Below are 14,047 nucleotides of genomic sequence, written 5' to 3'. Positions count from 1 at the left end.
GACACTGAAAATCTAGGAAGTCTGGGACACTATGAAAAGAAAAAACCCAAGAACAATAGGAATAAAAAAAGAAGAATCTCAGTTCAAGGCCGCCATTCCGGTCTTGCCCCTCCACACTCTGGTGGAGAGGTGAGTCCCAGGGGCTTCTCTAGTGCCCCTCCCCCTTTTTGATTCCCCTGGCCGCCAGACCCTGAACATAACACCAGTAGCAGAGACACTGAGATTCACATTTAAAAATGGACCTTCTGAAACTGTGAGGCTTCTGTAAGGCAAAGCATACAGTCAACAAGACAAAACAGCAGCCCACAGACTGGGAAAAGATATTCACCAACCCCTCATCTGACAGAGGGCTGATCTCCAAAATATACAAAGAACTCAAGAAACCGTTTCAAAAAAACACCAAACAATCCAATTAAAAAGTGGGGTACAGAACTGTATAGAGAATTATCAATAGAAGATTCTAAAATGGCTGAAAGACACATAAGAAAATGTTCAGCATTCTTAGCCCTCAGGGAAATGCAAATCACATAAACTCTGAGATACCATCTTACTCCTGTCAGAATGGCAAAAATAAAAAACTGTCAATGACAGTATATGCTGGAGAGAAAGTGGAGAAAGGGGAACACTCCTCCACTGCTGGTGGGAGTGCCAACTTGTACAGCCACTTTAGAAATCAGTGTAGAGATTCCTCAGGAAAATGGGAATCAGTCTACCGAAAGATCCAGCAATTCCACTCTTAGGTATATACCCAATAGATGCACATTTATACAACAAGGACATTAGTTCAACAATGTTCATAGCAGCATTGTTTGTAATAGCCAGAACATGGAAGCAGCCTAGATGCCCCTCAACTGAAGAATGGATAGAGAAAATGTGGTACATTTACACAGTGGAGTACTACTTGGCAGAAAAAAAAAACAATGGAATCTTAAAATTCTCAGGCAAATGGATGGCACTAGAAGAAACCATCCTGTGTGGTAATCCAGTTTCAAAAGGATAAACAAGCTATGTAGTCACTCATATATGGATTTTAGACATGGAGCAGGGATTGCCAGCCTACAATCCCACTGCTAGTTTGTCTGGGAAACAGGGAGGTCCCTAAGGGAAACATGCATTGTCCCCTGGAGAATGGAAATGGGACAGGATCTCCTGAGCTGATTGGGAGTATGCAGGGAGGTGAGAGCAAGGTGGAAGAAAGAAAGGGCAGAAGAGGAGTGGTGAGGAGGATATGGGGGAGCAGGAAGGTTGAGACGGGGGAAGAATACAGAAGAGCAGGATGAGAGATACCATAATAGAGGGAGCCATTATATGTTTGAGGAGAGATCTGGCACTAGTGAGATTTCCAGAGATCTACAAGGATGACACCAACTGGCCATCTAAGCAATGGTGGAGATGCTACCATAAATGCCAACCTAGTGCTTTTACCCAGTGGCTGATGGATGCATTGGCAAACACTCACAGCAAAAAACTGAACTGAACACCTGGAACCCAGTTGCAGAGAGGGAGGCATGATGAGCAAAGGGGTCAAGAATGGGGTGTTGAAACCCACAGAAACAGATGACCTGAGCAACGGGAGCTCATGGACCCCAGACTGATAGCTGAGAGGACAGCATGGGATGGATCCAGACCCCCTGATTGTGGGTTTCAGTGAGGAGGCCTAGGCAATGTATGGGGCCTCAGGTGGTAGATCAGTATTTATCCCTGATGTACCAATGGACTTTGGGAGCAGAGCCCATGCCACATGGAGGGAGGCTGTCTCAGCAAGGACACATGGGGGGAGGGTATAGGCCCTACCATGAATGATATGACAGACATTGGTGATTCCACATCAAGGGCCTCACCCTCCCTGGGGAGCTGAGGAGGATTGGATGGAGGTTGATTGGGGACCTGAGAAGAGGGGAGGCAGAGTTAGCTCGGATTGAAGTGTGAAACAAGTTTGTTTCTAATTTAAATTTAAAAAAGAAAACAGAGAAGATTTTCAGAGGCCCATTAAATATTTTCAACAAAATCATAGAAGAAAAATTCCTTGCCTAAAGCAGGAAAGTTAAGTAAAGGCACAAGAGGTTTACAGAACATTAAATAAATTGGACCAGAAATGAAAGCCCCCCCACTACTTGGTAATAAAACATTATATATGTAGAACAAGGAACAAGTATTAAAAGCTAAAAGGGAAAAAGACAAAACATATAAATGCAGACCTATAAGAATTACATCTGACTTCTTGCTTGAGACCTTCAAAACCAGAATGGCCCAGACAGATGTCTTCCAAACTCTAAGAGACCACAGATGCTAGCCCTGAATACTATACCAGCAAAATATTCAATACTCATAGACAGAGAAAATAAGATACTTCATGAGAATGTCAAATTTAAACAATATGTACAAATCTCCTTCAGAAGGTAGGAGAAGGAAAACTCCAACCCAAGGAGGTTAAATACACCCAAGAAAGAAAGAAAATTAAAAATTTTGCACTCTGAAAACCAAAGGTAGGTGAGTGCACACACAAACACACAGTATCGTCACAAACAGCAACAACAATAAGGAGGAATTAATAACAATTAGTTGTTCATATCTCTCAGCATCAATGGACTCTTCCCCATTACAAAGGCACAGACTAACAGAGTGATTGTGAAATCAGGATCCATCCTTTCCATCCATACAAAAAACGTATGCTAGTATCAAATGTAGACATTGTATGAGAATAAAGGGTTGGAAAATACATTCCAAGAAAATGGACACAAGAGGCAAGGTGGTGGAGACATTCTAAAATATAACAGCATAGACTTTCAAGCATAATTATTTAAAAGAGATCATGGATATTTCATATTATTCAAAGGAAAAATCACCCAAATGACATCTCAATTATGAGTATCTAAGCCCCAAATGCATGGGCAACCACATTGGTAAAATAAATATTTCTAACGCTTCAATAACACATGAATTCCTATACAGCTATAGTTGGAGACTTCAACACCTTACTTTCACCAAGGGACAGGTAATCCAAAGAGAAACTTAACAGAGAAATAATGGAACTGACAGAAATTATGACTCCAATGGACCAAACATATATGGAAAGAGCATTTCACCCAAACACAAAAGGATATACCTTCTTCTCAGCACCTCATAGAGCCTTCTCTATCCTGACCCCATACTAGGTCACAAAGCAAACCTAAAGAGATACAAAAACTGGGGAAAAAACTATCTTTTCAGTCCATAACCCATTAAAGCTGGATTACCACACAAAAACAACAAAAGTCTACAAACTCATGGAAACTTAACAACTGTTTACTGAATGATTATTGGGCCAAGGCAGAAAAAGGAAATAAAGACTTCCTAGAACAACAGACCACACTTTAAGGGGAGACAATGAAAGTGGTGCTAAGAGGAGATTTCATAGCACACTTCATAAAGAAATGAGAGAGACCTCATTCTCTCTTCTCAACAGCCATCCTGAAGAAAAAGCAGTAAACACATCCAATAGGAATAGACAGTTGAAAATAATCAAACTGGGCCTGAAATCCATAAAATAGAAACAAAGACAATGAGACAAAACCAGTTAAACAAAGTTTTAGTTTTGTTTTTTTTTTTTAACTTATTTATTAGTTCTAGTTAGGGAGCAAGCTTGTTTCACATGTAAGTCCCTTCTCACTTTCCCTCCCCTCACCCCATCCCTTCTCCCTCACCCCCAGCCTAGCCCCCACCCCATCTACCCACCACTCCCCAGGCAGGGTAGGGCCCTCAGAGGGGGCTCTGCAAAGTCCACCAAATCTTCCTGTGCTGGTCGTAGGCCCTTGCCCATGTGTCCAGGGCCAGAGTGTAACCCTTCACGTGGGATGGGCTCTCTTCTTGCACCAGGGAAAGTCCCTTCTTGCACCAGGGAAAAATACTAATCCACTACCTGAGGCTCCCTGGAGTGCAGAGGCCTCCTTATTGACATCCATGTTCAGGGGTCTGGATCAGTCTTGTACTGGGCTCCCAGACAGCATCTGGGGTCGATGTGCTCTCCCTTGTTCTGGCCAATTGTTCCTTCGCTCTTCATTCCTCCCTCTCTTCACCTAAATTCCGGATTTCAGCTCATTGTATATCTGTGGATGTCTGTCTCTGCTTCAACTGGGTGAGTGCTCTAGGATGGTATAAAGAGAAGTCATCAATCTCATTTTAGGGGAAGGATGTTTAGGTTATCCTCTCCACCATTGCCTCTATTGTCAGATCATGTCATCCTTGTAGGTCTCTGGAGATCTCCCTGGTTCCAGATCTCCTCTCAGACCTATAGTGGCTCCCTCTGATATGGTATCTCTCATCCTGCTCTCTTTCCTCTATTCTTCCCCCAACTCAATATTTCTGCTCCTCCATTTCCTCTCCTCTGCTCCTCTTCTTGTGCTCTTCTTGTAGCAGCTCCCTCCCCCCTACCCTCATGCTCCCAATTATTTCAGGAGTTGATGCCACTTCCATTCCTGGGGACCATTTATCCCTTAGAGTCCTTCATGTTTCCTAGTTTCTTTGGTGAAGAGGATTATAGGCTGGTAATCCTTTGCTCTATGTCTAAAATTCATATATCAGTGAGTACATACCATGTTTGTCTTTTTGTGACTGGATTACCTCACTCAGGATGGTTTCTTCTAGTTCCATCCATTTGCCTGAGAATTTCAAGATTCCATTGCTTTTTTTCTGCTGAGTAGTACTCCATTGTATAAATGTACCACATTTTCTGAATCTATTCTTCAGTTGAGGGGCATCTAGGTTGCTTCCAGGTTTTGCCTGTTACAAACAATGCTGCTATGAACATGGTTGAACATATGTCCTTGTTGTATGAACATGCACTATTTGGGTATATACCCAAGAGAGGAATGGCTGGATATTGAGGTAGACTGATTCCCATTTTTCTGAGCAACCGCCATACTGATTTCCAGAGTGGTCTTACAAGTTCGCACTCCCACCAGCAATGGAGGAGTCTTCCTTTTTCTCCACATCCTCTCCAGCATAGATTGTCATTGGTATTTTTGATTTTAGCCATTCTGACAGGTGTGAGGTGGTATCTCAGAGTTGTTTATTTCTCTGATGGCCAATGATTTTGAGCACTTTCTTAAGTGTCTTTCAGCCATTTCAGATTCCTCTGTTGAAAATTCTCTATTTAATTCTGCATCCCACTTTTTAATTTCATTGTTTGTTGTTTTGGTGGCTAGCTTCTTGAGCTCCTTATATGTTTTGGAAATCAGTCCTCTGTCAGATGTGGGATTGGTGAAGACCTTTTCCCATTCTGTGGGTGGTTGTTTTGTCCTACTGACTGTTTCCTTTGCCTTGCAGAAGCTTCTCAGTTTCAGGAGGTCCCATTTATTAATTGCAGACCTCAATGTCTGTGCTACTGGCGTAATGTTCAGGAAGCAGGCTCCTGTGCCAATTTGTTCAAGGGTAATTCCCACTTTCTCATCTAGAAGATTCAATATGGCTGGATTTATGCTGAGATCTTTGATCCATTTGCACTTAAGTTTTGTGCATGGTGACAGGTATGGATCTATCTTCAATTTTCTGCATGTCCAAATCCAATTGTACCAGCACCATTTGTTGAAGATGCTATCTTTTTTCCAATGTATAGATTTAGCACCTTTGTCAAAAATAAGGTATTCGTAGGTGCGTGGGTCAATATCAGGGTTTTCAATTAGATTCCATTGGTCTGTCTATTTTTGTGCCAATACCAAGCCGTTTTCAGTACTATGGCTTTATAGTAGAACTTGAAGTCAGGGATGGTGATGCCTCCAGAAGATCCTTTATTGTATAGAGTTGATTTGGCTATCCTGGGTTTTTTATTTTTCCATATAAAGTTGAGTACTGTTCTTTCAATGCCTCTGAAAAACAGTGTTCAGATTTTGATGGGGATTGCATTGAATCTGTAGATTGCTTTTGGCAGGATTGCCATTTTTACAATGTTAATTCTACCTATTCAAGAGCATGGGAGATCTTTCCATTTTCTGGTATCTACTTTAATTTCTTTCTTTAAAGTCTCAAAGTTCTTATTGTACAGGTCTTTCACTTTTTTGGTTAGTGTTACCCCAAGATATTTTATGTTGCTTGTGCATATTGTGAAGGTGATGTTTCTCTGATTTCTTTCTTATTGGATCTATCATCTGTATATAGTAGGGCTACTGATTTTTTTTTTTGAGTTAATTTTGTATCCTGCTACCTTGCTGAAGGTGTTTATCAGCCATAGGAGTTCCCTGGCAGAGATTTTCGTGTCACTAATGTAGACTATCATGTCATCTGCAAATAGTGAAAGTCTGACTTCATCCTTTCCAATTTGTATCCCTTTGATCCCCTTTTCTTGTCTTATTGCTATAGCCAGAACTTCAAGTACAATATTGAGGACATATGGAGAGAGTGGACAAACTTGTCTTGTTCCTGATTTTAGAGGAAACGCTTTGAGTTTCTCTCCATTGAATTTGATGTTGGCTATTGGTTTGCTGTATATTGCATTTATCATGATTAGATATTTTCCTGTTATTCCTGTTCTCTCCAAGAACTTTATCATCAAGGGTGTTGGATTTTGTCAAAGGCTTTTTCAGCGTATAGTGAGATGATCATGTGCTTTTTCTTTTTCAGTTTGTTTATATGGTGGATTACATTAATGGATTTTCATATGTTGAACCATCCTTGCAACCCTGGGATGAAGCCTACTTGATCGTGGTGGGTGATTTTTCTGGTATGTTCTTGGTTTCGGTTTGCCAATATTTTATTGAGTATTTTAGCATCGATGTTCATGAGAGATATCTTTCTGTAGTTCTCTTTGTTAATCTTATCTTTGTGTGGCTTGGGTATCAAAGTGATTGTAGACTCGTAGAAAGAGTTTGGCAATATCCCATCTGCTTCTATTGTGCGGAACAATTGGAGGAGTACTGGAATTAGTTCTTGTTTGAATTTCTGGTAGAATTCTGCAGTGAAGCCATCTGGCCCTGGGCTTTTTTTGGTTGTGAGGCTTTCGATGACTGCTTCTATTTGATTAGGTGTTATGGGTTGATTTAAACTGTTTATCTGATCTTGGTTTAATTTTGGTAAGTGATATTTATCCAGAAAACTGTCCATTTCATTAGATGTTCAAATTTGGTGGAGTACAGATTTTCAAAGTATGACCTGAAGATTCTCTGGATTTCCTCAGTGTCTGTTGTTATATTCACCTTTTTGTTTCTGATTTTGTTAATTAACATGCTCTCTCTCTGCCTTTTGGTTAGTTTGGCTAGAGGTTTGTCTATCTTGTTGATCTTCTCAAAGAACCAACTCTTTGTTTCATTGATTCTTTGTAATGTTTTCCTAGTTTCTACTTTATTGATTTCAGCTCTCAGGTTGATTGTTTCCTGGTGTCTACTCCTCCTTGGTGAGTTTGCTTCTTTTTGCTCTAATGCTTTCAGTTGTTCTGTCAACTCTGTAATGTGACTTTTCTCCAGTTTCTTCATGTGGGCATTTAGTGCTATGAACTTCCCTCTTAGCACTGCTTTCAGAGTTTTTTGAGGAAATCTGCTAGACAATGAAGAAAATCAACAGACCTTGAAGAAAAATACTCAATGTCATATGGAACAACAAACAACCAGGATGGCTAAAACATGCTAATATATATATAATATATATATATATATATATATATATATATTTCTAGAGATGTCAACCCTACCCCACAATTTCAAACTCTAGTACAGAACTATAGAAATGTATGGTGGTTGGGCAGTAGTGGCACATGCCTTTAATCCCAGTACCTGGGAGGTGGAGGCAAGCAGATATCTGTGAGTTCGAGGCCAGCCTGATCTACAAGAGCTAGTTCCAGGACAGCCTCCAGCCCCCAAACTACAGAGAAACCCTGTCTTGAAAAACAAAACAAAAACTGTTATGATAAATCTTTCCACCATAAGCTGCCTGAGCCCCACTGCCACGTGTGTGCTTTACGCAAGCCGCCTGCCCGAGTTAGGCCCAAATGAATACACAGAAACTTGTATTAGGTTCAATGCTGCTTGGCCAATGACTAGGATTCCTCATCTGCTAGCTCAGTCTTAATTATCATAAATCTATATATTTTATAAGACTTATCTTGTTGGCATCCCTCCTGGCTGGTGGATCACATTGTGCCACTGGAGGAGGAGCAGAGGGGAAAAGAGGGCCCTTCCTGGTTCTCCTTCGCTTAAATATGAGTCTCCTTGCTATGTCACTTCCTGCCTGGATCATCACTTCTCTACTACATTTCCCAGAATCCTCTTTGACTCCTAGTCCTGTATACTTGCTATCTCCTTGGCTAAACAGTATTTTATTTAACAATCAATAAGGTACACATACACAGTACATTCCCCATCAAAAAACAAAAACAGAAAGAAAGAAAAAAGCAGCATGGTTTGGGTATGAAAGCAAGTTGAGTGATGGAATTTATTTAAAGACCCAGATGTGAATCCTCAAACTCAAACAAAGAATTCAAAATTATACAGTGGAAAAAGAAAGCATCTTCATCAAATGGTGCTAGTCTAACTGGATTTCAACCAGTATAAAAACACAATTTGTCCCCTGCCTGTTAGTGCTGAAGTATGAACATAATTAGCATGGATAAGCTCATAGGGAGTAGCACTATTAGAAGGCATGGCCTTGTTGGAGCAGGTGAGACCCTGTTGGAGAAAGTGAGTCACTCTGGGGGTGTACTTTGAGGTCTGCTTTGCTCAAGCTATGCTCAGGGTGACACTCAGTTCACCTCATTTTGTCTAAAGATCAAGATGTATTAATCTCAGTTGCTCCAGCACCATGTCAGCCTGTATGCATTCATGCTTCCTGCCATGATGGTAAAGAACTGAACCTCTGAAGTCATATGTTATCCCCAATTTAAAGATTATTCTTATAAGAGTTGCCATGATCTTGATTTCTCTTTCCATAAGCAGAAACCATAACTAAGGCAATCAATCACCCTATACAAACTCAAGACCAGGTATATCAAAGACATCAATATACAATAATCTGAGCACTAGGGTCCGAGGCAGGTGGATCTCTGTGAGTCCGAGGCCTGCCTGGTACAATGTGAGTTTTAGGACAGCAAGGCTGTTACACAGAGAAACCCTGTCTCAAAAAATTAAAACCAAGCAACCCAAAACAAACAAACAAACAAAGAATAGATTCACTGATCCTGAGTGAAGAGAAATTGGGGAATACCTTCAACTCATTGACACAGGAGACAACTTCCTGAACAAAACAGAGGTGTCTCAGACACTGAGATTATGGGACCTCAGGAAACTGAAAATCTTCTGTAAGTCCAATGAAACTGTCCCTAGGAAAGCAACAGCAGCCTACAGAATTGGAAAAGATCTTCACCAATCCCACATATGACATGGTGCTGATCTCCAAAATATATAAAGAACTCAAGGAACAAGACATCAAAAAAAGAAAACCAACATATAATCCAATTAAAAAGTGGGATCCAGACCTAAACAGAGAATTTTCAACAGGGGAATCGAAATGAATATTAAGCAACATAAGTCTTCTGGGAAAAGCAATTAAAAATGATTCTTGGATTCCATCTTATCCCACTTAGAATGCATAAGATAAAAACACAAGTAACAGCTTTACTGATGAAGATTTTGCCAAAGGGTGACACTCCTCCATTCCACTTATAAGTGTGAGTTCAAACTTGTGCAACCGTTTGAGAAATCAATATGTTGGTTCCTGAGAAAACTGATAATTGATGCACCTCAAGACCCAGCTGTGCCACTCCAGGTCATATATCCAAAGGATGCTCAATTGTACCACAATGAAGCTGGTTCAGCTATGGTCACAGCAATTCTATTTGTAACAGCCAGAACCTGGAGACAACCAAGATGAACCTCACCCAATAAATGGTTGAAGAGAATGTGGTATATTTATACAATGGAGTATTATCAGCTGTTAAAAATAACTATCAATTTTTCAGGCAAGTAGATAGAACTAGAAAAACCTCATCCTGAGTGAGGTTACCCAGACCCAGAAAGACAAGCATGGTATGTATTCACTTGCAAGTGGATATTGCTTATAAAGTATAACCAAGCTACAATCCAGGAACCCAGAGCATCTAAATAAGAAAGAGGGCTCAAGTAGGGACACCTGATCTTTTTTGCAAGGGGAACTAGAAGGGCATCACATATGGACAGGTGGGGTAGGCTGGGTTCAGAAGATGTCATGTTGACAGAGAATGGAGGGAGAGACTGTAAGTGTCAGAGATCAGAGGGGACCAGAGAGAAACAGTGTCTCCTGGACATCACCAGACTGCTGCACTGATGAACTCACAGCATCTGTGGCTGCCCATATAAGACCTGTAGAAGGGTCAGTGTTACAGTTAAGGTCAGAGTTAGAGTTAGGGTTAGGTTTAAAGTTAAGATTTAGGGTTAGGTGTGATATATGGCCCCCATGTATCCATGACAAGGCTAATTTTACTCATCTGGGCATAAGGACTTAGGGGTGAACAATTATTTTCTAAATCTTATAAAAGACTTCTGTCAATGTATCAATGCAATAAGGGCCTGTTGGAGTAAATTGGCTTCCTTCTGACATGTATCTACATGGTGTTTATTACTCTCTTCTGTTCTTTAATTCACCAAGTGAGAGGAAACAGCAAGTTTCTGAGATTCCATGCTGGCATCTTGATCTTGATCTTTCCACCTGTAGAGCTGAGAGAGTACAATTTCTTCTTTCTGTTTCCTTCATTCCTTCCTTCCTTTCTTCCTCCCCACTCCCTCTCTCCCTCCTTACCTCCCTCCCTCCCTTCATTCCTTCCTGATGGGGAATGTACAGTGTATGTTTATCTTATTGATTGTTAAATAAAATACTGTTTGGCCAATGAGACAGCAAGTTAGACGAGACTAGGAGTCAAAGAGGATTCTGGGAAATGTAGTAGAGAAGTGGTGAACCAGGCAGGAAGTGACATAGAAAGGACACGCATATTTAATTGAGGTTGAGAAACAGGAAGGGCCTTTTTTCTTCTTCACCTCCTCCAGTGCCAGGATGTGATCCACTGGCAAGGAGGGACGCCAATAAGGCATCCGATAAGATGAGTCTTATAAAATATTTAGATTTATGATAATTAAGACTGAGCTAGCAGATGAGGAATCCTAGTCATTGGCCAAGCAGCATTGAACCTAATACAAGTTTCTGTGTATTCATTTGGGCCTAACTTGGGCAGGTGGCTGGCATAAAGCTCACACATGGCTGTGAGGGTCAGGTGGCTTTTTGTGGAAAGATTTATCTTAACACCTTCCTTCCCTTTTCCTTCCTTCCTTCCTTCCTTCCTTCCTTCCTTCCTTCCTTCCTTCCTTCCTTCCTTCCTTTGTGCCCACCCTCATCCATGCTTTCTCTTCTCTCTTTCTATATCAGGTCTATTTCTTATTCCACAATACTCATGCATCAAATTACAAATCTGTCTACAAAATTTGAAAACAAAATTATACTATATTGTTGGGCCTAAAAAGGCCTGGAAACAAGGCCTAGCTGAATTTCCTGAACCTGGGTAGAATATGTGGACCAGTCTTTGAGCCATCACTTCTGCATAGGAGTGACTCAGCAAAACTGCCTCTGCCCAGCTTCTGCTGGTATGGTGAGATATTATTGTCCCTTATAACTCACCCCATCCTGAGGTCCCCATCCACTTTCTCAACTCTATATAAGTGCATGCCTGTTACAATAAAGTGACTGGGTTACCTCTCTCAAGATGGTTTTTTCTAGTTCCATCCATTTTCCTGAGAATTTCAAGATTCCATTGCTTTTTTTTCCCTATGAGCAGTACTCCATTGTGTAAATGTCCCACATTTTCTCTATCCATTCTTCAGTTGAGGGGCATCTAGGTTGCTTCCACTTTCTGGCTATTACAAACAACGCTGCCATGAGCGAAGTCCTTGTTGTATGAATATGCATTATTTGGGTATATCCCCAAGAGAGGAATGGCTGGATCTTGAGGTGGACTGATTCCCATTTTCCCAGACAACAGTCATACTGACTTCCAAAGTGGTCTTACAAGTTTGCACTCCATCTCACATGAAGGGATGCTCTCTCAGCCCAGACACATAGGGGAGGGCCCAGACCCAGGCCAGGATGATGGGGTGGATTTTGGGGAGCAGCCATGGAGGGCCTTTCCCTCCCTGTGGAGCAAAGGGGGAATAGAGTAGGGGACTGGTGGGAGTTTAGGGGGAGGGGAGGGGCGGGAGAATGTGAAGGGATATGTGAAGCAAGCTTATTCCTAATTTGAACTAAAAAAGGAAGAAGAGTGCTACAATAAAGGGAGACTGTTATGATAAATCTTTCCGCCAAAAACCACCTGAGTTCTACCGCCATGTGGGTGGTCTCCGCCAGCTGCCCTAGTTGCCTCCTGAATGGATGGACAAAATAATACACCGACTTATATTAGTTAGGTACAGGAGACTCTGCTTCAACAGGTCTCTGCAACTCAGTGTGGTTCTCTCTTGTGACTAGCAGGGGCCATCTGTGTTGTCAACACTCAGCATCTCACTCAGCCCCAGACAGTGACCTGCTCCACTGGCCCTTCCCATAGCCCTGACTGCCAGAGGAGCCACACTGGATATCCTCCATTTAAAAAGTAACGAAAGGGCAGGAGTTAGAACACTGGCCAAAAATGGAGTGCTGTGAGGAGATTCCTCAATGCTGGTGAGAAAATTCCAAGTAACAAAGGCAAGAGTCTTGTGATCACTCAGTTTATTCAAAAAGGACAAACTTTTTCTTGGATTGGGCTCTTGTGTTCCTCCAAGCTGTAGCAGATAGGGGTGAATTACTGCAGAATCTACAATGAAAGTGCTCATTGTTCCTTGTTTCTATGCCTCTATGGAAAAACAGGCTTTTGCCACATGTGTCTTCTCTGCCATGTATGGCTTTCCTTTATGACTGAAATTAAATTCACGTGACTCTTCTTAGCCTGCAGAGTATAAGTTGTCTGATGCACTGGATCCCATTGGCTAATATATGAGACTTTATTCTGCCTCATTTCTAGGATCTATCATCCTGGGACCCACAGGCCCTACAACTGTATACAGTCCTGAAGAGATGTCTTTTTTCCATGTTGATTGCCTTTTATCTTCTGTAAGGATCCAATAATGCCCTCCACCCCAGATGTGTACCTGTGAGCTGTAGATGACATCAGTGTGGCAAGATAGACCTATTTGTGCCTTAGAGGCATCAGGCCGACACTATGGTAGTTGCATTGCTATTGCTGTGAAGAGCTAGCATGCCCAAGGAACTTTCTAGAAGCTGAGTGCATGGTCATCATGGCAGACCATGACAACAGACTGTGAGGCATGGTTGAGAGCTCACATCTTAAGAAAACAACAATGAAGCAGAGAGAAACCCTCCAAGTCCTCCTCTAGTGACACACCTCTTCCCACAATGCCACATTTCTTAATAATTCCCAAATGTTTGCCTGACCTGTGGCCTAAATCTTCAAGTACATAGCCTCTAGCCTCTGGGGCCATTTTCACTGAAACCATCTCAATGACTAAGAACTTTCTGACTGGAATTCAGATCCAATCTACTAGAGGAAAAACACGCCTCCTTCTGTATCAGGAGAAGCATAGTAGCTGGAAATCACACAGGTTCCCCGGGTGACCTCACAAAATTACTATATTGAATGATCAGATCAAACTGGACCCTGAAATCATGTCTCCCCACTCAGATTTTGAGCTCTCAGCCCTCATCACAGAACTGTCTTATCCCAGGGACCCGTGTTAACACTGGACACTGTCAAAGTGTAGATAGTGTCTGGAGCTCTCAAGCATATATGTTAGATTTATAACACACTCCCTCTAAGTCTATGAGATGACTCTAGAAGAGGATGTGTAAGAATTTTAAGATCCAGGGGTCAGGAAGGATTGGACTATAACAGTGTTGTGGACATGAGAGTACTGCTGCACATTGGAACTCTGAGATCAAGAAAATCCATATTCTAGCATGGAGGGCATTTGGGCTCACTGGCCCCCACTCCTAACTGAGAAACTGTTGACAGTTGATGGCTTCCACAGGAGGAAGAGTCAGTTTTCTTTAGGGTGCTGCTGCTGGATATATT

The sequence above is a fragment of the Cricetulus griseus genome, chromosome 8 (assembly GCF_003668045.3).
Source record: "Cricetulus griseus strain 17A/GY chromosome 8, alternate assembly CriGri-PICRH-1.0, whole genome shotgun sequence".
Classification (NCBI taxonomy): domain Eukaryota; kingdom Metazoa; phylum Chordata; class Mammalia; order Rodentia; family Cricetidae; genus Cricetulus; species Cricetulus griseus.
This window is presented reverse-complemented; position numbering follows the sequence as displayed.